Source organism: Equus przewalskii, chromosome 22 (genome assembly GCF_037783145.1).
Source record: "Equus przewalskii isolate Varuska chromosome 22, EquPr2, whole genome shotgun sequence".
In the NCBI taxonomy this organism is placed as follows: Eukaryota; Metazoa; Chordata; class Mammalia; order Perissodactyla; family Equidae; genus Equus; species Equus przewalskii.
The window spans coordinates 3935491-3957092 of NC_091852.1; the positions used below are offsets into that span (position 1 = coordinate 3935491).

At 41.0% G+C, this 21602-nt stretch overlaps 1 long non-coding RNA gene across 1 annotated transcript in view; it reads right to left on the reverse strand.

Annotated features, from left to right (window-relative positions):
- Positions 1 to 11167, reverse strand: part of LOC139078593 (uncharacterized) — a 37543-nt gene extending 26376 nt beyond the window's left edge. Inside the window, exon 1 of the long non-coding RNA XR_011531610.1 lies at positions 10893 to 11167. This is a non-coding gene — a long non-coding RNA (uncharacterized lncRNA). The remainder of the gene's footprint in view (positions 1 to 10892) is intronic.
- Positions 11168 to 21602: the final 10435 nt, after the last annotated feature.

Genomic DNA, 21602 nt, shown 5'->3' on the forward strand with positions numbered 1-21602 from the left:
TCAATAACTGTAGACGTGTGTTCTTACAGTGGACATCCATATATCTGATGGCTGGAAACTATACAATACTAATATTTGTAAACACTGATTGATGGAAGCGGGCATTTGAGAGGAAAATTTCCATCAGTTCACAGAGGGATCACCTTGGTGAGCCCTCTTTGCAAGTCATGCAGATGTAAATAAGGCAAGTTCCTACACAAAAGTAGATGCTTCAGACTGAGATAGTTACCATTTCATCTAACTGATCCCGTCCAAAGGCAGTTCGTGTTATGGGCAGAGGGCAGCTCTGCAGAGGTTGTGGGGATGCTAAGTCATTTGGAGGGTGGTCCTGGCAGTGGTGGGGGGGGGCGGTTCCTTGGAGTAAGGAGAGGCACTGGCCCAGCACCGAAGCTGCAGGGAAGGGCAAAAACAGGTGAGCCCTGTACAGAGACGTGGCCTGTGGCCTTCCAGAGCTGAGATATCTGATATATGTGTGAAGTTTCACTTTTCCATATTTTTAATTTGTGGCTGGAGGTGCTTATGACTGACAATCTCGTATTCTTGGTGCCTTGTAGAAAAAAGAGAAACAGAGGGCTGCACCCTGTTAAAAGATAAACTGAGGCATCTTCAAATTTTAGGAATTTATTTGAGCCAAAATCAGTTCAAATAGGGCAACACCAAACCGGAAGTGGTTAGAAGTGCTCCCCGGATGGGAGCTGAGGAAAAACTGTTATAGAGAAAAGGAAACGGGAAGGAAGCAAGGAAGGTACTGATGGGCTGCAGCTTAATGCCGACTTGGCTGTTCGCGATTGGCGGTCCGTGGGTTCCCTTTCCTACGCTGAGGCATTTACAGCCTTCGATCTTGGTTGTTTCTGTAGGGGCATCAGAGCCGCCTCAGTCCAACAGCCTCCCTGTTTAATTAATTTAACAGCCGTACTTTGGAACGAAGAAAACCCACAGTATAAATAAGGATTAAGTTCACTTGCAAGTGCTAGAAAGACGAAAATGAGGACGTTTAAACAAGATAGAAATTGTTTTCTCTCTGAAGTAAACAAAATCCAAAGATAAGCAGTTCAGGACTGGGAAGGGGGCCCGGCGACCATCAGGAACCTGGGTCCTTTTACTCTGCTGCTCCACCAACATGTGACACCGATCCCTGGTCGAGAGTGATTGTCTGAGTGGCAGCCACTCTGTTCACATGCCGACTCCCAGGAACGGGGAAGGAGGCGAAGAGAGGCACTCCTCCACACTCTGAGACACCTCCTCAAGCCCCACAGCACACTTCCACCCACGCCTGATTGACCAGAACATACTCACATGACCACACTGCAAGGGAGGCTGGGAAATGTAACTTTTTTTGGGGTGCCCAGGAATTCCGTTAGAGATCAGAAGTTCTATTAGCAGAGAAGGAGGAGAGAGTGATATCGGCGTGTGCTAGGCAGAATAATGGACCCCAAAGGTGTCCACGTCATAATCCGCAGAGCCTGTGAACGTTACCTTACCTGACAAGATGGACTGTGCAGATGTGATTAAGTTAAGAGTTTTGAGATGAGGAGATTACCCTGGATTATCTGGGTGGCCCAGGGTCACCACTTGCATCCTTAAAAGCAGAGAACCTTTCCTCGCTATAGTCAGAGGGAAATGTGACAACAGGAGCCGTGTCAGAGTGATCAACACCACCGGCTTTCAAGATGGAAGGAGCCATGAGCCAAAGAATGTGGGTGACCTTTAGAAGATGGAAAAGGCAAAAGAAACAGATTCTCTCATACAACCTCCAAAAAAAATGCAACCCTGCGGACACCTTGATTTTAGCCCAATGAAACCCAAATCAGACTTCTGACCTAAAAAACTGTAAGGTAATAAATGCATATTGTTTTAAGCCACTAAATTTCGCTAATTGTTTACAGCAGCAATAGGAAATGAATGCAGGCACACAACCAAAATCTCTGCTACAGTCGCACAGACATCAAAGTGGTGCAGAGATGGCTAGAAGTGGGAGAAACCAGAGTGCAAGTGACAGCAAGCTGTGGCAAGCACCACGCAAGGGATTTCCAGAACTTCACACACTCACCCAGAATCCTTAGCAGTGATCCCTGGAGAGGGTCCTGGGCTCTCTGCAGACATGCAGGATGAGACCTGCACAATTGTTATCTAAATGTTGGAGGAAAGCATGACTTCCCCTTCTTGAATAACACAAAGCCAGTTATGTTATCCCCTCTCACCCATCAAAAATCTGCATTCCAAGGAAAAGAACCGTGACGGGATAGAGCCTCGCTCCCTAGAAAGCTTGGGTGATGTGGTAGAAAGTTAAGATTAAAACGTCCGGGGCCAGCTCTGGTGGCCTAGTTGTTAGATTCAGCATGCTCCACTTCGGTGGCCCAGGTTCAGTTCCTGGGTGGAGACCTACACCATTCGTCAGTCAGTGGCCATGCTGTGGCAGCGGCTCACATACAAAAAGAAGGACACTGGCAACACACGTTAGCTCAGGGTGAATCTTCCTCAGCAAAAAAATAAATAAATAAAAATAATAGATAAATAAAAGGCCCAGATTTCATTCATTCATTCATGTGACATACATTCATTGAATACCTATAGGATGTCCATAAAGTCAGGAAACACAAATGACATTTTGTTTTATTCATTTATTTTTATTTATTTATTTTTTGGTCTCAACACTTCTACTGAGGTCAGAATAGTTTGTAACATTGTGAAAGTTCAGTTGTACATTATTATTTTCCAGTCACCGTATATATGTGCCCCTTCACCCCTTATGCCCACCCTCCATCCCCTTCCCCTCTGGTAATCACTCAACTGTTCTCTTTGTCCATGTGTTTGTTTATCTCCCACATGAGTGAAATCATATGGTGTTTGTCTTTCTCTATCTGGCTTATTTCACTTAACGTAATACCCTCAAGGTCCATCCATGTTGTTGTGAATGCAACGATTTTGTCTTTTTCTATGGCTGAGTAGTATTTATTCATCATCTTGTTTATTCAGTCATCAGTTGATGGACACTTGGGTTGCTTCCACGTCTTGGCTATTGTGAACAGTGCTGCAATGAACATAGGGGCACGTAAGTCTCTTTGAATTGTTGATTTCAAGTTCTTTGGATAAATAGTAGTGAGATATCCCAATAGTGGGATAGCTGGGTCGTATGGTATTTCTATTTTTAATTTTTTGAGAAATCTCCTGTTTTCCGTAGTGTCTGCACCACTTTGCATTCCCACCAGCGGTGTATGAGGGGTTTCCCTTTTCTCCACAACTTCTCCAACATCTGTTATTTTTTCTCTTGGTGATTATAGCCATTCTAACAGGAGTAAGGTGGTATCTGAGAGTAGTTTTAGCACTTCCCTAATAATTAGTAATGTCGAAGATCTTTTCATGCACCTGTTGGCCATCTGTATATCTTCTTTGGAAAAATGTTTGTTCATATACTTTGCCCATTTCTTGATCAGATTGTTTGTTTCTTTGTCATTCAGTTGTGTGAGTTATTTATATCTTATGGAGATCAATCCCTTGTTGGATACATTGTTTGCAAATATTTTCTCCCAGTTGGTGGTTTGTGTTTTCGTTTTGATCCTGGTTTCCTTTGCCTTGCAGAAGCTCTTTAGTCTGATGAAGTACCACTTGTTTATTTTTTCTTTGGTTTCTCTTGTCCAAGTGGACATGATATTCAAAAAGATCCTTTTAAGACCGATGTCAAAGAGTGTACTGCCTATATTTTCTTCTAGAAGTTTTATGGTTTCAGGCCTTACCTTAAAGTCTTTGATCGATTTTGAGTTAATTTCTGTGTACGGTGAAAGATAATGGCCTGCTTTCATTCTTTTGCATGTGGTTGTCCAGTTCTCCCAACACCATTTATTGAAGGGACTATCTTTTCTCCATTGTATGTTCTTAGCTCTTTTGTTGAAGATTAGCTGTCCATAGATGTGTAGTTTTATTTCTGGGCTTTCACTTCTGTTCCATTGATCTGTGTGCCTGTTTTTGTGCCAGTACCATGCTGTTTTGATTACTATAGCTTTGTAGTATATTTTGAAGTCAGGGATTGTGATGCCTCCAGCTTTGTTCTTTTTTCTCAGGATTACTTTAGTTATTTGGGGTCTTTTGTTGCCCCATATGAATTTTAGGATTCTTTGTTCTATTTCTGTAAAGAATGACATTGGAATTCTGATTGGGATTGCATTGAATCTGTAGATTGCTTTAGGTAGTATGGACATTTTAACTATGTTTATTCTTCTAATCCATGTGCAAGGAATGTCTTTCCATTTCTTTACGTCCATCATCAATTTCTTTCAATAATTTCTTATAGCTTTCATTCTATAGGTCTTTTACCTCCTTGGTTATATTTATTTCTAGATATTGTATTCTTCTTGTTGCAATTGTAATTGGGATTGTATTCTTTTTTTTTTTTTTTTTTTTGGAAGAATGGCACTTGAGCTAACATTGTTGCCAATCTTCCTTATTTATTTAAAACTTTTTTTTTCTTTTTAAAGATTAGTACCTGAGCTAATATCTGTTGCCAATCTCCTCTTTTTTTCCTTCTTCTTCTTCTCCCCAAAGCCCCCCAGTACATAATTGTATATTCTAGTTGCAGGTCCTTCTGGTTGTGCTATGTGGGACGCCACCTCAGCATGGCTTGACAAGCAGTGCCAGGTCCATACCCAGGATCCAAACCAGTGAAACACTGGGTGGGTCACCAAAGCAGAGGATGCAAACTCAACCACTTGGCCACGGGGCTGGCCCCCAGATTGTATTTTGAGTTCTCTTTCTGTCAGTTCATTTTTAGAGTATAGAAATGCAACTAATTTTTGTAAGTTGGTTTTGTACCCTGCAACTTTGCTGTAGTTGTTCATTATTTCTAGTAGTTTTCTGATGGATTCTTTAGGGTTTCCTATATGTAAAATCATGTCATCTGCAAACAGCGAGAGTTCCACTTCTTCATTGTTTATTTGGATTTTTTAAATTTCTTTTTCTTGCCTAATTGCTCTGGCCAAAACCTCCAGTACTATGTTGAATAAGGATGATGAGAGTGGGCAGCCTTGTCCTGTTCCTGTTCTCAGAGGGATAGTGTTCAGTTTTTCCCTATTCAGTATGTTGTTGGCTGTGGGTTTGTCATATATGGCCTTTATTATGTTGAGATACTTTCCTTCCATACCTATTTTATTGAGAGCTTTTGTCATAAATGGATGTTGGATCTTGTCAAATGCTTTCTCTGCGTCTGTTGAGATGATCATGTGGTTTTTATTCTTCATTTTACTAATGTGGTGCATCACATTGATTGATTTGCAGATGTTGAACTCTCCCTGCATCCCTGGTAAAAATCCCACTTGATCATGGTGTATGATCATTTTAATGTATTGCTGTATTCAATTTCCAATATTTTGTTGAGGATTTTTGCATCTATGTTCATCAGCAATATTGGCCTGTAATTTTCCTTCTTTGTATTGTCCTTGTCTGGCTTTGGTATCAGGGTGATGTTGGCCTCATAGAATGTGTTAGAAAGTACTCTGTCTTCCTCAGTTTTGGGGAGTAGTTTGAGAAGAATAAGTAATAAATCTTCTTTGAGTGTTTGGTAGAATTCTCCAGAGAAGCCATCTAGTCTTGGACTTTTATTTTTGGGGAGATTTTTGATTACTGTTTTAATCACTTTACTTGTGATTGATCTATTCGGAGTCTCTATTTCTTCTTGTTTCAGTTTTGGGAGGTTGTAAGAGTCTAAGAACTTATCCTTTTTTTTCTAGAATGTCCAATTTTTTGGCATATAGTTCTTCATAGTATTCACTCATAATCTTTTGTATATCTGTGATATCCATTGTAATTTCTCCTCTTTCATTTCTAATTTTATTTATTTGAGGCTTCTCTCTTTTTTTCTTAGTGAGTTTGGCTAAGGGTTTTGACTTAGGGTCAATTTTGTTTATCTTCTCAAAGAACCAGCTGTTTGTTTCATTGATCCTTTCTACTGCCTTTTTTGTTTCAATTTCATTTATTTCTTCTTTAATTTTTATATTTCCCCCCTTTTGCTGAGTTTGGGCTTTGTTTGTTCTTCTTTTTCTAATTCTGTCAGTGGTGGTTTAAAACTGCACATTTGAGATTTCTCGTTTGCTAAGGTGGGCCTGTATTGCTATGAATTCCCCTCTTAACACCACTTTTGCATCCCACATGAATTCGTATGGTGTGTTTTCATTTTCATTTGTCTCCAGATATTTTTTTTTCTCCTTTAATTTCTTCAATGATCCATTGATTATTCAATAGCCTATTGTTTAGTCTCCACATCTCTGTCACTTTCCCAGCTTTTTTCATGTGGTTGATTTCTAGTTTCATAGCATTATGGTCAGAAAAGACACTTGATATGATTTCAATCTTCTTAAATTTATTGAAGCCTGCCTTGTTTCCCAACATATGGTCTGTCTTTGAGAATATTCCATGTGCACTTGAGAAGAATGTGTAACCTGCTGTTTTTGGATGGAATGTTCTATATATATCTATAAAGTCCAACCAGTCTGGTTTTTTGTTTGATTTCACCGTTTCCTTGTTGATTTTCTGTCTGGATGATCTATCCATTGATATAAGTGGGGTGTTGAGGTCCCTTACTGTTATTGTGTTGTTGTTAATATCTCCTTTTAGGTTTGTTAATAGTTGCTTTATGTACTTTGGTGCTCCTGTGTTGGGTGCAAAAAATATTTATAAATGTTATGTCTTCTTGGTGGAGCGTTCCTTTTATCATTATATACCACCCCTCTTTGTTTATCTTTATCTGTTTTATCTTGAAGTCTACTTTGTCTGATATAAGTATTGCAACACCTGCTTTATTTTGTTTGCCGTTGGCTTGGAGTATCATCTTCTATCCTTTCATTCTAAGCCTGTAATTGTCTTTGGAGCTGAGATGTGTTTCCTGGAGGCAGCATATTGTTGGGTCTTGTTTTTTAATCCATCCAGCCACTCTGTATCTTGACTGGAGAATTCAATCCATTTACATTTAGAGTGATTATTGATGTATCAGGGCTTCACACTGACATTTTATTGCTCACTTTCCAGCTCTTCTGCATTTCCTTTGTTTCTCATCTTGTGTATTTTGGATTACCAATTCGGTTAGGTAGTTTTCTTTGATAGCTATCTTAGTTTTCTCCTTATTTACCTTTTGCATCTGTGTTCTAATTGTTTGTTTAGTGGTTACCATTAGCTTTGTATAAAACATCTCATAGATGAGATAGTCCATTTTCTGATAGTCTCTTATTTCCTTAGATTAAGCCAACTCCATCCCATTCTTCTTCTCCTTCTAAGTTATTATTGTCACATCTTATTCCATCTTGTGTTGTGAGTTTGTGATTAAAATGACAAGATTATATTTATTTTTGGTGTTTTCCTTCCCTTTATCTGTAATGTTATAATTAAGGGTTTGCCAACCTGTTCTGATAAGAGAGCTGCAATTTTCTGATTTTGCTTATCTATTTATCTCCTTGCTCAGGGTTTTGTAAACGTTTTCTTTTTTTTTTTCAGGTATGAGGGCCTTCTTGAGGATTTCTTGTGTGTGGGGGTCTTGTAGCAATGAACTCCCTTAGCTTTTGCTTATCTGGGGAAGTTTTTACTTCTCCATCATATCTTCACTGGGACATTTTCACTGGATAGAGTGTTCTTGGGTGAAAGTTTTTGTCTTTCAAGATTTTGAATATGTCATTCCACTCTCTCCTAGCCTGTAAGGGTTCTGCTGAGAAATCCGCCGAAAGCCTGATATGGGTTCCTTTGTAGGTTATTTTCTTCTGCCTTGCTGCCTTTAATATTTTTTCTTTGTCATTGACTCTTGCCAGCTTTACTGCTATATGCCTTGGAGAAGGTCTTTCTACATTGATGTAGTTAGGAGATCTACTGGCTTCTTTCACTTGTATTTCTAGCCTTTTTTTCAGGTTTGGGAAGCTCTCAGCTATTATTTCTTTGGACAAGCTTTCTGCTCCACTCTCCTTCTCTTCTCCCTCTTGAATACCTATAATCCTTATGTTGCATTTCCTAATTGACTCAGATATTTCTTGGAGAATTTCTTAAATTCTTTTTAGTCTTAGTTCTTTCTCCTCCTCCATCTGATGCATTTCTATATTTCTGTCCTCTAAATTGCTAATTTGCTTCTCCACAACATCAGCTCTATTGTATAGGGAGTTCAAAGTTTTCTTTATCTCATCTATTGTGTTTTTCATCTCCAATATGTCTGATTGATTCTTCTTTATAGTTTCAGTCTATTTTGTGAAGAAGTTCATAATTTCATTGAACTGTTTATCTGTATTTTCTTGTAACTCATTGAGTTTTTTAATGATAGCTATTTTGAATTTCTGTGCCTTCAGAATTGACTTCTGGGTACTTGTCATTTTCCTTCTTGCCTAGGGATTGAGTAGATTTTTTCATACTGCTCAATGGCATGGATTTGTGCCTCTACATAGTGATAGTATCTAGTCACAGTTTCCACCAGCCACCACTGGGTAGGAGTCAAGAGCTGTGTATTCTGAGTCTGCCATGATCCATGGCATGCTTGCTTCAGCCACTGGCTGCTTATCTATCTGTGCAGCACTCTGGCCTCCTGGTTGAGCTGGAGTGCCTGGTGGGAGAAGGGGGTGCATTCTTTCACCTGCGTGATCCCAGGGCATTCTTGCTCACTCCTTACTATCTGCTCTTCTGGGGTGCTAGCTTGATGAAGACACCCCCGTGATAGCTTATTCACTTCTGTGTGGGGCTTTCCCACAGGCTGTGAGGGAACTTGGAGAGTGAAAGTGTTCCCATCTAGGGCCAACCCTCCTCCCTTTCCTCTCAGAGTCTCAAGCAGTCCCATGGTTGCTGCCATTTGGGAAGGACAGAAGATTCCCATCACCTCCTTCCACTTCCTGCAGGGGGGTCAAGCACCTCCACCCTCAGGCGTATGGCTGCATGGGTCTCTCAGACATCTTTTGTGTTGTGTGAATGTCCTCTGTTGGTATATGAATGTCTTTTTTGTTGTATCTTAGAGAGGAGAGTATAAGGGGAGAGCTCACTCTGCCATGATGCTGATGTCACCAGTCATATTGTATTTTTAACAAATTGAAGATGTCCTTGATATCATCATGCATGTTTACATATATTCCCAGACTTGTGGACACCTGCCAAGCACCCTAGAAAGCAGTGAACCAGATAGACGTGGGCCTGCTCTCACGGAGCTAGAGTCCATCAGGAAGGCAAACATCTCCACAAGTGACGACGATAGAGAGGGACGAGGGTTACTACGGGTCCACACTCACTAGTTCAAATCCTAGTTCAGCACTCACCACCATCTGACCTTGAGTAGGTAACTTCACCTCTGAGAGCCTCAGTTGTAGAAAACAATATCCAGGGATTTTGCTAGAATTAAATGAGTTCACACAAATATAGAAACCACTTAGAATAATTCCCAGCACCAGGAAATGCCCAATACATTTTAGCTACTATAATTATTACTAGCCATTTACTACATAAAAGAAAAACATTTATGGATGATTAAAGCACATTACAAAATGTACAGTGCTTTTTGGGTTTAGTTTCCTTTGTCTATTGTTTACTGTCTGTCTCTTCTTCGCTACATGTAAACTCACAATGGCAGGAATCTTTATCTCTTTTGTCACCAATATATCCCAAGCTCCCAGAATACTGCCTGGTAAATAAAAAACTCAATAAGAGTCGTTGAATTTCTTGAGCGAATAAATAAATGAATGAGTAATCAAATCAGTGATCTTAGTGTATTAGTCTGTCTGGGCTGCCATAATAAAATACCACAGATTGGGTGCCTTAAATGATAAAAAGTTATTTCTCACAGTGCTAGGGGCTGGGAAGTCCAAGATCAAAGTGCCGGCTGTTTTGATTCCTGGTGAGAGCTCTCTTCCTGGCTTGTAGACAACTGCCTTCTTGCTGTGTCCTCCCATGGCAAAGGGAGGGAGGGCGGTGGGGGGGGGAGGGGAGAGAGACACTCTCTGGTGTCTCTTCTTACAATGACACTAATCCTATCAGATCAGGGCCCCACACTTATGACCTCATTTAACTTTAATTACTTCCTAAAGGCCCCATCTCCAAATATAGTCACATTTAGGGTCAGGGTTTCAACATATAAAGTTGGAGGGCACAACCCAGTCTGCAGCGCTGAGTGAGTGCATACATGTTTCCTAGATCCCTTGTGGCTTGTTGCCTCTTACTGCGAGCTTCTTTGAGCTCTGGCCATCTCATGATGCTTGCACTACCACCATCATCATCCTCACCTTCATCCTTATGATCAGCAAGATGTGGTTTTCTTTCTAGGGAGATTCTGTCAGGTTCCCTTGACTGCAGCCTTAGAGAGTGAAATACCTAGCATGACCAAGAAAGAAGAATCTTCCAGACTTTTACAACAATCAAGAAGAGGCAGATCCACTAAGCCTGAACTTATGTTCTTCAATGACCTAAGTCCTCAGGTAGAGAAAACCTACTGCTAAGCTTCTGTCTTCTTTGAGTGTCTGCTGAACTGCTGAAGGTCACAAAAAATTCATATTGCATTCAATATGCAGGTACTGTTCATGAACTCCAATAGTTTATTTTGTATTCATGGTGCATTTACTCTTTATAGGGCCTTGTTAATAAATTGTTTCAATGTGCATTTATGTTTATGAATTTATAAATACTTCAAATAATGTGATGATTATTGAAAGGTATATTGCCAAATCTTATGTACATACCGATTACCAATGTCTAAATATGTCAGTTTTGTTTGAAGGTCAAAAACTATCTGTAATTTATAATTCTCAAAGCTCTTATCTCTAAAGTGGACCCTTGCCTAGAGGAATCAAATAAAACAAGACTGCAAAGACTAAGTAAATCGTCCCTGTTCTTGTGACAGCTACTTAATCGGTAACAAAACAAATAAACATAAAAGTTAGACAACATATAAAGCTTACCACCAAGAAAATAAGTCACAAATGAGCACAGCACTTTCCTCCAGGCTAGATCTCATAGACACACACAGCATCGATTTCAAAATCATTTCAGAAGAGTCTTGGAAAACTGCCCTGCCTCATCCACAGGTTCATTAGCTTCAGGGTCCCAATCCCAGTGGGAGGCTGACCCAGATCACACCTATTTCACAGCCCTGCAGGCACTCAGTGGGCCCAATCGAAAGCCTCAGGCATGGTGGCAGCCAGGCCAGGAGACCGGAGGGCCACTCCAGTATCTCGGAAACAGTCAAGCTAACAGTGGTTGTTATGGAGACAGCCAGTGTTCTTCACGAATGAACAGCTGTTCCTTCTCTCTGCCCAAAGAATCGATGCCCGTGTCTGGGGGCCCAGCTGGCTCCTTACAAAGGCCCACACTGCCAAAGAGGGGCCCCAGAAGCAGAAGTGACGCAGCCCTTCTCAGTAGACATCCATTGAGCTCTTCTATAGAAAATGCCTGACACAAGCCTGTTTTCTCCCCTCCCCATCCCCAGTCCAAACATGGCTTGATTGTTAAAATGACCGTGAAAAACTACGACTGGATTTTTGCCCTCTCAGTGGCTGCATACACTGATTTCTCCACAACTTCCAAAACCCCTTCTAAAGGAGGTTGTGGAAAAGATTCCAGAAGACAAACACTCTGCAAATGAATCCAAATACAGAGGGGTGTTATCACAGACCTCAGAACAGCCTTTCAAGCATGCAGAGTTTGTCCCTCAGGCACCACTTCTCTAATTGAAAGGATGCTTATTCTCGCTGAGCCTTTGTCGCTTGCTCTACAAAGTTGAAGCTGGTGAGTGCAAGCTTTGCACTTTGTTCTCAGTTTGTATGTGCTATTTGCAGAGCAGAATACTACTTTGCTGTGGGGGATCAGCTATGGAGATTGGAGTCCCTGTCCTCAATAAACTCGTAATCTCTTGGACCCACAAAGTCAACAGTAAGATGGGGTGGAATAGAAAAGAGGCACCTATCTGATACTGGGGCTGCCAGGAGCAAGCCTGTGTAACCATAACCTCAGAGCCGAGCAAACGGAGGATGAATCACTCACATGCATGGCTTTAAAGCACTGAGGTCAGGACCGTGCAGCCACTAAAAAGAATGAGGTAGATCCATATGTGCTGAGAGGAAACGAGCCCCAGACACACTGGACACTGACAAAAGTAAAGAGCGGAGCAGTGGGTATGATGTGTTCCCACTTGTGGAGAGGCAGAAGGAGAGGATGGGAATATGCGGAGAATAAACTCAGACACGTTCCCCAGAAACCGGCAACAGAGATTTCCTTTAGGCACAGAAACTGCGTGACTAGGAGTTGCGGTAGAAGGTGGGGAGTGGAGTTTACTTCTCACTTTATCTTTAATTTGTTACAGCATGACATTATCTTTTGATATCTTTTGAATTTAACTTAAAATAATTTCTAAGACACCTGTAGATAGCATTCTTCATTTGGGATAAAGAGAAGCAACATTGTGTGTGTGTGTGTGTGTGTGTGTGTGTATTCAATGCAATCCCAATTCAAATCTCAGCACGCTTTTTTGTAGGAATTGACAAACTGATTCTAAAATTCAAAGGGCCTAGAAGAGTCAAAACAAGTCTGGAAAAGAACAAAGCTAGAGAGCAGACATTACCTGATTTCAAGAGTTATTATGAAGCTGCGCTATTCAAAACACCATGGTATTGGTGTAATGGCAGACAGATAGATCAATGGTACAGAATAGAGTGCACATGCATAAAAACTCTGGAAGGCTGTACAAGAAACTGATGGCAGTGACTGTCTTCTTGCAGGCTGGGAGCTGGCTGAATGAAGACCAGGAGGGGATATTTTTCACTATCTACACATTCAACGTGTGAATCATGTGACTGTGTTACCTACGCAGAAAATGAAATTCAAAAAGCATTTATGCCACTTCTTAAAGTCCAGGCTACGTAACTTTCCAGGAGTAAATTATCAGAAAGCAATACTTATCTTCCACACGGGTAAGCAAAAAAAGAAATCGAACTGTCCATCAGATCGATTTAAACCAAGGTTTGCATCCTAGGGCTCTTGGAGTTTCCAAAGACAGTGAGTTATTTCTAAGAATATTAGAAAGGTCGTGTCTGAGAAAGGTGGTGTTCAACACTATGCCTCGGTCACATCCAGTCCGAAAGTCAAAACACCATCGAGAGAGGCTGAATTTCTGTTCCCTCTTCCATCTGAGACGTCAGTCTCAGTCTTTTTAAGCCAGCTTTGTTGAGGTTTAATAGGCAAACAATAAACTGTACACATTTAAAGTGTATAATTTGATGTTTGACATACATACTGAGAACTGCAAAAACTCAACACGAAAGAGTCCATCCGACTCCCAACATTAAGAGACTTGACCAAACTCAGCATGGCATTTAGTAGCCTAGGGCCGTGTCCCTGGGATGACCCAAACCCCCTTAAGATCTTGCCTGGGAAAGCTCAGGCTCCCAAAATAATTTACTGTTTGTTCTAGCCAAGACCTGATAAGCCCCTGACCTCCCTTTTCTTAGAGCATTTACTTTAGAAACTTGCAATTGTAAATCATTTCTCCTGTCCTTTTGACATGGACATATATGCAACGCAGGAATGTCTTTCTCAAGGGCCTGAGAGCCTTTCCTTTAAAATGTGACCATCAGGAAAGTCTCTTCAATAAACGGAGTTGGGAAAACTGGACAGCCACATGCAAAAGAACAAAAGGAGACCATTATCTTACAGCACACACAAAAACTAACTCAAAATGGATTAAAGAATTGAATTTAAGACCCGAAACCATAAAACTCCTAGAAGAAAATATAGGCAGTACATTCTTTGATATCAGTCTTAGCAATATCTTTTTGAATACCATGTCTACTCAGGCAAGGGAAACAAAAGAAAAAATAAACAAATGGGACTACATCAGATTAAACAGCTTCTGCACAGCAAAGGAAATCATCAACAAAATGAAAAGACAACCCAACATCTAGGAGAAAACATGGGCAAATTATATATCTGACAAGGGGTTAATTTTCCAAATATATAAAGTACTCATACAACTCAACAACAAAAACAACAAACAACTTGATCAAAAAATGGGCAGAGGATATGAACAGATATTTTTCCAAAGAAGATATCCAGATGGCCAACAGGCACAGGAAAAGATGTTCAACATCACTAATTGTTAGGGAAATGCAAATCAAAACTACATTGAGGGGGCTGGCCCCGTGGCCGAGTGGTTAAGTTCGCGCACTCCGCTGCAGCCGGCCCAGTGTTTCGTTGGTTCGAATCCTGGGCGTGGACATGGCACTGCTCATCAAACCATGCTGAGGTGGCGTCCCACATGCCACAACTAGAAGGACCCACAACAAAGAATATACAACTATGTACCTGGGGGCTTTGGGGAGAAAAAGGAAAAAAAAAAACTACACTGAGATAGCACCTTGATGCAGGCTCAGTGAGCTAAGGAGTCAAAAGAAAGATTCCTTGGACTCTCAAAGTCTGGCAGCAGTGTTGCTTTATTCATTGAATAGCATGGAGTAGCATGGGGACAGGACCCGTGGGCAGTGAAGAGCTGCAGTGTGTTGAGGGTAGGGCTAAATTTATAAGGCATAGGTATGTGAGTTATTTCTTTACAAGGCAAAGGAAAGAGTATGTAAAAAAAAAAGGTCATTAATGGTATCAGTGCAGGTGGGGTCTGGTTATTGGGTGGTCCTATAACTTTGGACATGAATCAGATGGAATCAGGTCAAATTAGGTCAGGACATCCTATACTTCCCAGAGGATGATGTAGATCTTTATGTAAGGCAGGACACCTTGGGCTTTTCTCCCTGAGGCAACCTTGATCCTCATCTGCCTTATACCCATCAGAATGGCTATAATTAACAAAACAAAAAATAACAAATGTGGGAGAGGATGTAGAGAAAAGGGAACCCTCACACGTGGCTGGGGGAATGCAAACTAGTGAAGCCACTATGGAAAACAGTATGGAGATTTCTCAAAAACTTAAAAATAGAAACACCATGTGATCCAGTTATCCTACTCGTGGATATTTATCCAAAGAACATGAAATCAGCAATACAAAGAAATTTATGCACCCCTATGTTCATTGCAGCGTTATTCACAATAGCCAAGACGTGGAAGCGACCCAAGTGCCCATTGACTGGTGATTGGATAAAGAAGATGTGGCATATATATATATATATAAAATATATATATACAATGGAATACTACTCAGCTATAAAAAAAGACAAAACCATCCTATTTGTGACAACATGGATGGACCTTGAGGGTACTATGTTAAAAGAAATAAGCCAGACAGAGAAAGACAAACACCGCATGATCTCACTCATATATAGGAGATAAACACAGATACGGAGAACAGATCAGTGGTTACTAGAGGAGAAGGGGGTGGGAGGAGGGCAAAAAGTGTAAAGGAGTACATATATACAGTGATGGATAAAAACTACACTATTGGGGTTGAGCAAGATGTAGTCTATACTGATATATAATAACATACGCCTGAAATTACACAATGTTATAAACGAATATGACCTCAATAAAATAATTTAAAAAAAAGAAGAAGAAGACCTGGGCCCCTGTCGCCCAGTCCTTGTGGGAGGGCAGGAGCCCAACTTCAATAAGCCCCAGTTAGCAGACACAGATGCCCAATCACACCCCTAACACCCCCCAGTATTTTTCCTTTGGCTCACCCCAGTGTTGGTTTTTTTTTTCACCCCAGCATTTAAAAGGCCTCCTGCCTTCTGTTCCTACAGAGCTGAGCTCAGGTTATGCTGAGGTCTCTCCCCTACTGCAGTGGCACTGAATAACGTCTGTCTTACCGCCTTTACCTAGCAGCCAGCTTTGTTTCTCTCTGACAATACAGATCAGTGACACTATCCTCCCAATCAAGACAGTGAACATAGTCAACCCCCTCAAAAGTCCCCTTGGTCCCCATAGTGGTCCGTTCCTCCTGACCCTCCCCATCGACTCCCCATCCTGATGTGGGCTTGGCGAGTCAAGGAGTTGAAAGAAAGATTTCTTGGACTCTCAAGGTCTGGCAGTAGTGCTCTTTTATTCAGAGAATAGCATGGAGTAGCATGGGGACAGGACGCATTGGCAGTAAGAGCTACAGGCATGGGGACAGGACCCATGGGCAGTAAGAGCTGCAATGTGTTGAGGGTAGGGCTAAGTTTATAAGGCATAGGTGTGTGAGTTATTTCTTTACAAGACAAAGGAAAGATCATGAAAAAAGTCGTTAAAATAGTATCAGTGCAGGTGGGGTCTGGTTATTGAGTGGTCCTATAACTTTGGATAGAAATCAGACGGGATCAGGTCAGGACATCCTATGTTTCCTGGAGGATGATATAGATCGGTATGTAGGGCAGGACGCCTTGGATTTCTCTCCCTGGGGCAGCCTTGATCCTCATCACTCCCATGCAACCAATGATGTGCTTTCTGCCCATATAGACTAGATTGCATTTTGTAGACTTTTTTCCCAGTTTTATTGAGATATAATTGACACATGTCACTGTATAAGTTTAAAGGATACAGCACAATGATCTGACCTAGACATACTGTGAAATGATTACCACAGTAAGTTCGTTGCGTCCTTCATCTTATACAGATACAATAACAAGAAAAAGAAAAACAAAATTTTTCCTTTTGATGAGAACTCTTAGGATTTACTCTCTTAACAACTTTCTCATATATCCTACAGTAGCATTAGCTATTGTCATCATGTGGTACATTACAGCCCTAGTACTTATTTATCTTTAACTGGAGGTTTGCACCTTTTGACCAACTTCCTCCAATTTCAATTCTAAAAAAAGTTCAACTTTTTTACTATATATTGGATTATACAATATTGATTCTTTTTTTTGTCTGGCTTCTTCACTCAGAAAATTATTTTGAGATTCATCTATGTTGTTGTCTGTGCCAATATTTTACTCCTTTCATTGCTGAGTTGTATTGCAGCACCTGCTATATAGATACACTGCCCATTGATGGGTAGTGTCTTGTCTTTGGCTACGACAAACCAAGCTGCTATGGACATTTGCGTACAGATCTTTGCGTGGATGAACATCTCCTTCTCTTGGTTAAATATCTAGGAGTGGAATTGTTGGATCACATGGTAGGTGTATGTTTAACTTTTTTAAGAAATTGCCAAATTCTTGGTTCTAGTAGTTTTCTCTTGTTGTTTTTTGGGGAATTTTTTGCAGATTCCATTAAATTTTCTGATGGAATGACCTGATGGATGCTCATAATCTGATAGATGCAAAGAAAGACGGTTTTACTTGTTCTTTTCCAGTTTGGATGCCTTTCATTTATCTTTCTTGCCCAGTTGCAACCTTAGTACAATGTTAAATGAAAGGGGTGAGGACAAACATCCGTGTCCTCTTCTGTTCTTGGCGGGGAAGGATTCAGTTGTTCACCACAAACGAGGACATTAGACGGGCTTTTTGTACATGTCCTCTATCAGATTGAGGAAGTTTCCTTTCATCATCATTTTGCTGAGGGATTTTATCAGGAATGAATGCAGGATTTTGTCAAGTACTTTTTGCTCATCTGTTAAGATGATCATATGATTTATCTGTTCGGTTTTGGATTTTTAGTTAATACAGTGAATTACAATAATTGATTTCAAACGTTAAACTAACTCTGCATTCCTGGGAAAACCCCACTTGGTTATAGTATTCTTTTAATATATTGCTGGATTTAATTTGCTAAAATTTTGTCAGAAGTTTTGCAACTATATTCATAAAGATATTAGTTTTGTGGGGGAGGGAAAAATTCCCCCTTCCCATCTTGATTCTACGGCTGGTCCAATAATTAAAATGACACAAGGCAGGTTAGCAGGAAAAAAATCAAACAAAGTTTAATACATGCACACAGGGAAGTCACATACGCATGAAAAATTCCATAGGCGGTCAGGCAAAATCAGACACTTATGTCATTCTGGACTAAGGGTGGGGGGCAGGGTCTGGGCCTTCAAAAAGAAAGGAGGTAATCCACAGGAAGAGGAAAAGAGTGAAGGTTTCGTAAACAAGCGTTTGTTGGGCCATCTACAGACAATGGGACACAGACGGGACATTGCTCAGAGGCCTTACTAGCCCTCCCCGTCCACCACCCCCAGCTCACATTACACACAACTGTCTGTGGGAGCTCCTTCCTGGGACAGGCCTTCCATCTCAAATTCTCTGAAGCAGTTAGGAGAAAGGTCAAAGTTCCTTCCTGAGTCCTTTGTTCTTAAAAATCATCAGCCCAAAATAATCCTCAAGCTAAAGACACACATTTTGGGGTGGCAAATTCTGCTCCCCGACAGTCTGCAGCTTTCTTTTTTGTGACACCTTGGACTGCTGTCAGTATCAGGTTGATGTTCGCCTTATAGAATGAGTGGGGAAGCATTCCTTCTTACTCCTCTTCAACATTCCGGAAAGAGTTTGTGTAGAATTATTATTTCTTCCCTAAATGCTTTGTAAAATTCACCAGTAAAGCCACTGGGGCTTGTGTCTTAGCCCCTTCAGTTTGCTGTAACAAAATAATAGACCGGCTGGCTTATAAACAATAGAAATTCATTTCTCACACTTCTGGAGTCTGGAAGTTTGCCATCAGGGTGCCCTCCATGGTCAAGTTCCAGTGAGAGCCCTCTTCCGGTCGCAGCCTGTCCACTTCTCATTTTATCCACGTGGTGGAAGGGGGGAGAGAGCTTTCTCAGGCCACTAACGTCATCCACAAGAGCTCCACTCTCACGGCCTAATCTCCTCCCAAAGGGCCCACCTCCTAAACCATCACCTCGGGGGGTAGGTTCCAAGATACGAATTTGGCGGGACACATTCAGACCATAGCAGCTTGGAGTTTTCTTTATGGAACAGTTTTTAACTACAAATTCCATTTCTTTAATAAATACAGGACTATTCTGGTTATGCATGTTTTCCTTCAGTGAGGTAGGGCAGTTTATATCTCTCAAGGGATTTGCTCATTTCATACGAGTTGTTGAATTTATCAGCATTAAGTTGTTTAGAATATTCTCTTACTATCTTTTTAACATCTGTCGCTGACACCCCTCTCATTCTTGATATGAGTAATTCGTGTTTTCCCTTTTTCTCTTGATCAATCTGGCTAGAAGTTTATCATTTTATTGATCTTTTCAAAGAACCAGATTTTGGTTTCATTGATTTTCTTTATTTTTTTTCTATATCACTAATTTCCAATTTGATATTTATTTCCTTTATACTGCTTCCTTGAGTTTAATTTTCTCTCTTTTTTCTAGTTTTTAAGGTGGAATCACATTTGAAATCTTTCTTTTCTAATACAGGCATTTCATGCTATAAATTTCCCCTTTTGCAGCCTCCCACAAATTGGGATATGTTGTGTTTTCACTTTCGTTCATTTCAAAATACTTTCTAATTTCCCATTTGATTTCTTCTTTGGTCCTGGGTTATTTATAAGTGTGTTATTTAGTTTCTAAACAATTGGGAATTTTCAAGAGCTCTTTGTTATTGATTTTTCTAATTTGATTCCTTTATGATCAAACATACTTTAAATGACTTGAATCCTTTTAAGTTTATTGAGAATTGTTTTATGGCACAGAAGTGATCTATCTTGGTAAATGTTCTGGGTGCACTTGAGAAGAATATGGGGTTTTTTGGTTATTTTAGGCGAGACAGTAAATTTGGTTCTTGTTTCTCCACCTTGGCTAAAAGCAGAATCTCAACAATTAGACTTTTAAGGAAGATGCACAATCTCCAATTTGCATTTTTCAGCCCAGAGGAATCAGCTGAGGAGCTGTAACAGAAAGAGGCTCAGGTCCCCCATCCCTTCTGAGACTCTGATCTCAATGGTCTGGGGCAGGGCCGCCCACTAGAAGCAAAGTCTTGCAAGAGCTGAGAAGCTTAATTTGGTGCTTAGCCCCAGTTTTCATTCCAAGACATGAGGATCTAAAATTCAGCAGGCAGGGGCTGGCCTGGTGGCATAGCGGTTGGATTCACACACTCCACTTCAGGGGCCCAGTGTTTGCAGGTTCAGATCCCGGGTACAGACCTACACTCCGACTCATCAAGCCATGCTATGGCGGCATCCTACATACAAAATCAGAAAAGATTGGCACAGATGTTAGCTCAGAGGCAATCTTCCTCACAAAATAAATAAATAAATAAAAACAAATAGAATGTAACAGGCAGAACCGAAGCGCTTCTTCAGATTGGGTGCCAGTGCTATGACCAGTGACACAGGGCAGTATGGGGGAGGGGCAGCCCCTAATCAGCCACCCCAGATAAACACACAACCTAAGGAAAAAAACAACAGGCTTATTGTGCAAACACAGGTCAAGATAAGGCAAATCTGAATAAGAACAGTACAGATGATATTAGGAAAATTATTATTAATTTTGTTAGATGTCTTAACAATGACTGTGTGGAACAATTTTTTTTCATAGGCATACTAAAGCATCTGGGGCGACTTTGGGGCTATAATTTATTTTTAAGCAAAAGAAAAAAGAGGATTCCAGTCTTCTTTCTTGTTATAACTAAGTTATAGCTTGCATCAACAAGACCCAAGAAGACTGAGCACCACATGAACACTGAAGCAGGATGGAGGAAAGAGGAAAACGGCACACATCCCCTCCTTGTGAGGACATGTCCAAGGAATTACATACAGCACTTCCCCTTACATCCCACTGGCCAGAACTTAATCACATGTGCAGGCTTTACTGCCAGGGAAGCTGGGGAAATGAAGAATTCATTCAGGGTCATCACACGCCCCACTGATCTCAACCTTCCTACCTCTGAAAAGAATAGAAGAACAAATGACAGGGGACGTGATTAGTCTCCGCCATCTCTAAAACCAGCTGCCTGAACCAGTTCTCAAAAGAATGTATTGCAATGGGGTTAAAGAGATGATTCCAGCAGGATAGGTGGAATCTAGCTGGAAATTCCAGGGAAAGCAAACCCTAATTTCATGAGTTAGGTGTGAAAAGAACACATGTCCTTTTTTATTCAGAACTATTCAGACCTATAACACAGCACTTCTCCAACTTTAATGTGAAGACTAATCACCTGGGTGTCTTGTTAAATGCTGATTCAGGTTCAGTAGCTGGGGGTGCAATCCAAGATTCTGCGTTTCTAACAAGTTCCCAAGTGAGACCACTGCTGCTGGACTGAGGATCATACGCAGAGTAGCAATGGATAACACCCTGTAATGTGTTGAATTGTGTTCCCCAAAAGATATGTTCATTGTCTAACCCTCAGTACTTTTGAATGTGACCTTATTTGGAAGTAAGGTCTTTGCAGATATATTTAAGACATAAATTAAGATGAAGTCATACTGCATTAGGGTGGGCCCTAAATCCAACCACTAGTGTCCTTATAAGCAGAGGAGGGGACACACAGAGATGCACAGGGGAAGAGGCCACGTGGGGATGGAGGCAGGGATTGGAATGATGAGCTCTAAGCCAAGGAATGCCAAGGATTGCCAGCAGCCACCGGAAGCTGGAAGAGGCAAGAGGAGATCCTTCTCTAGAGGTTTCAGAGAGACCACGGCCCTGCCCACACCTTGAATTCAGACTCTGCCTCCAGAAATGTGAGAGAATACGTTTCTGTTCTCTTAAGCCACTCAGTTTGTGGTAATTTGTTATCGCGGCCTGAGGACACTAATACACACCGCTCGATTTGCCATGTGTTTGGGCTGGAAGATTCTCTCAGGGC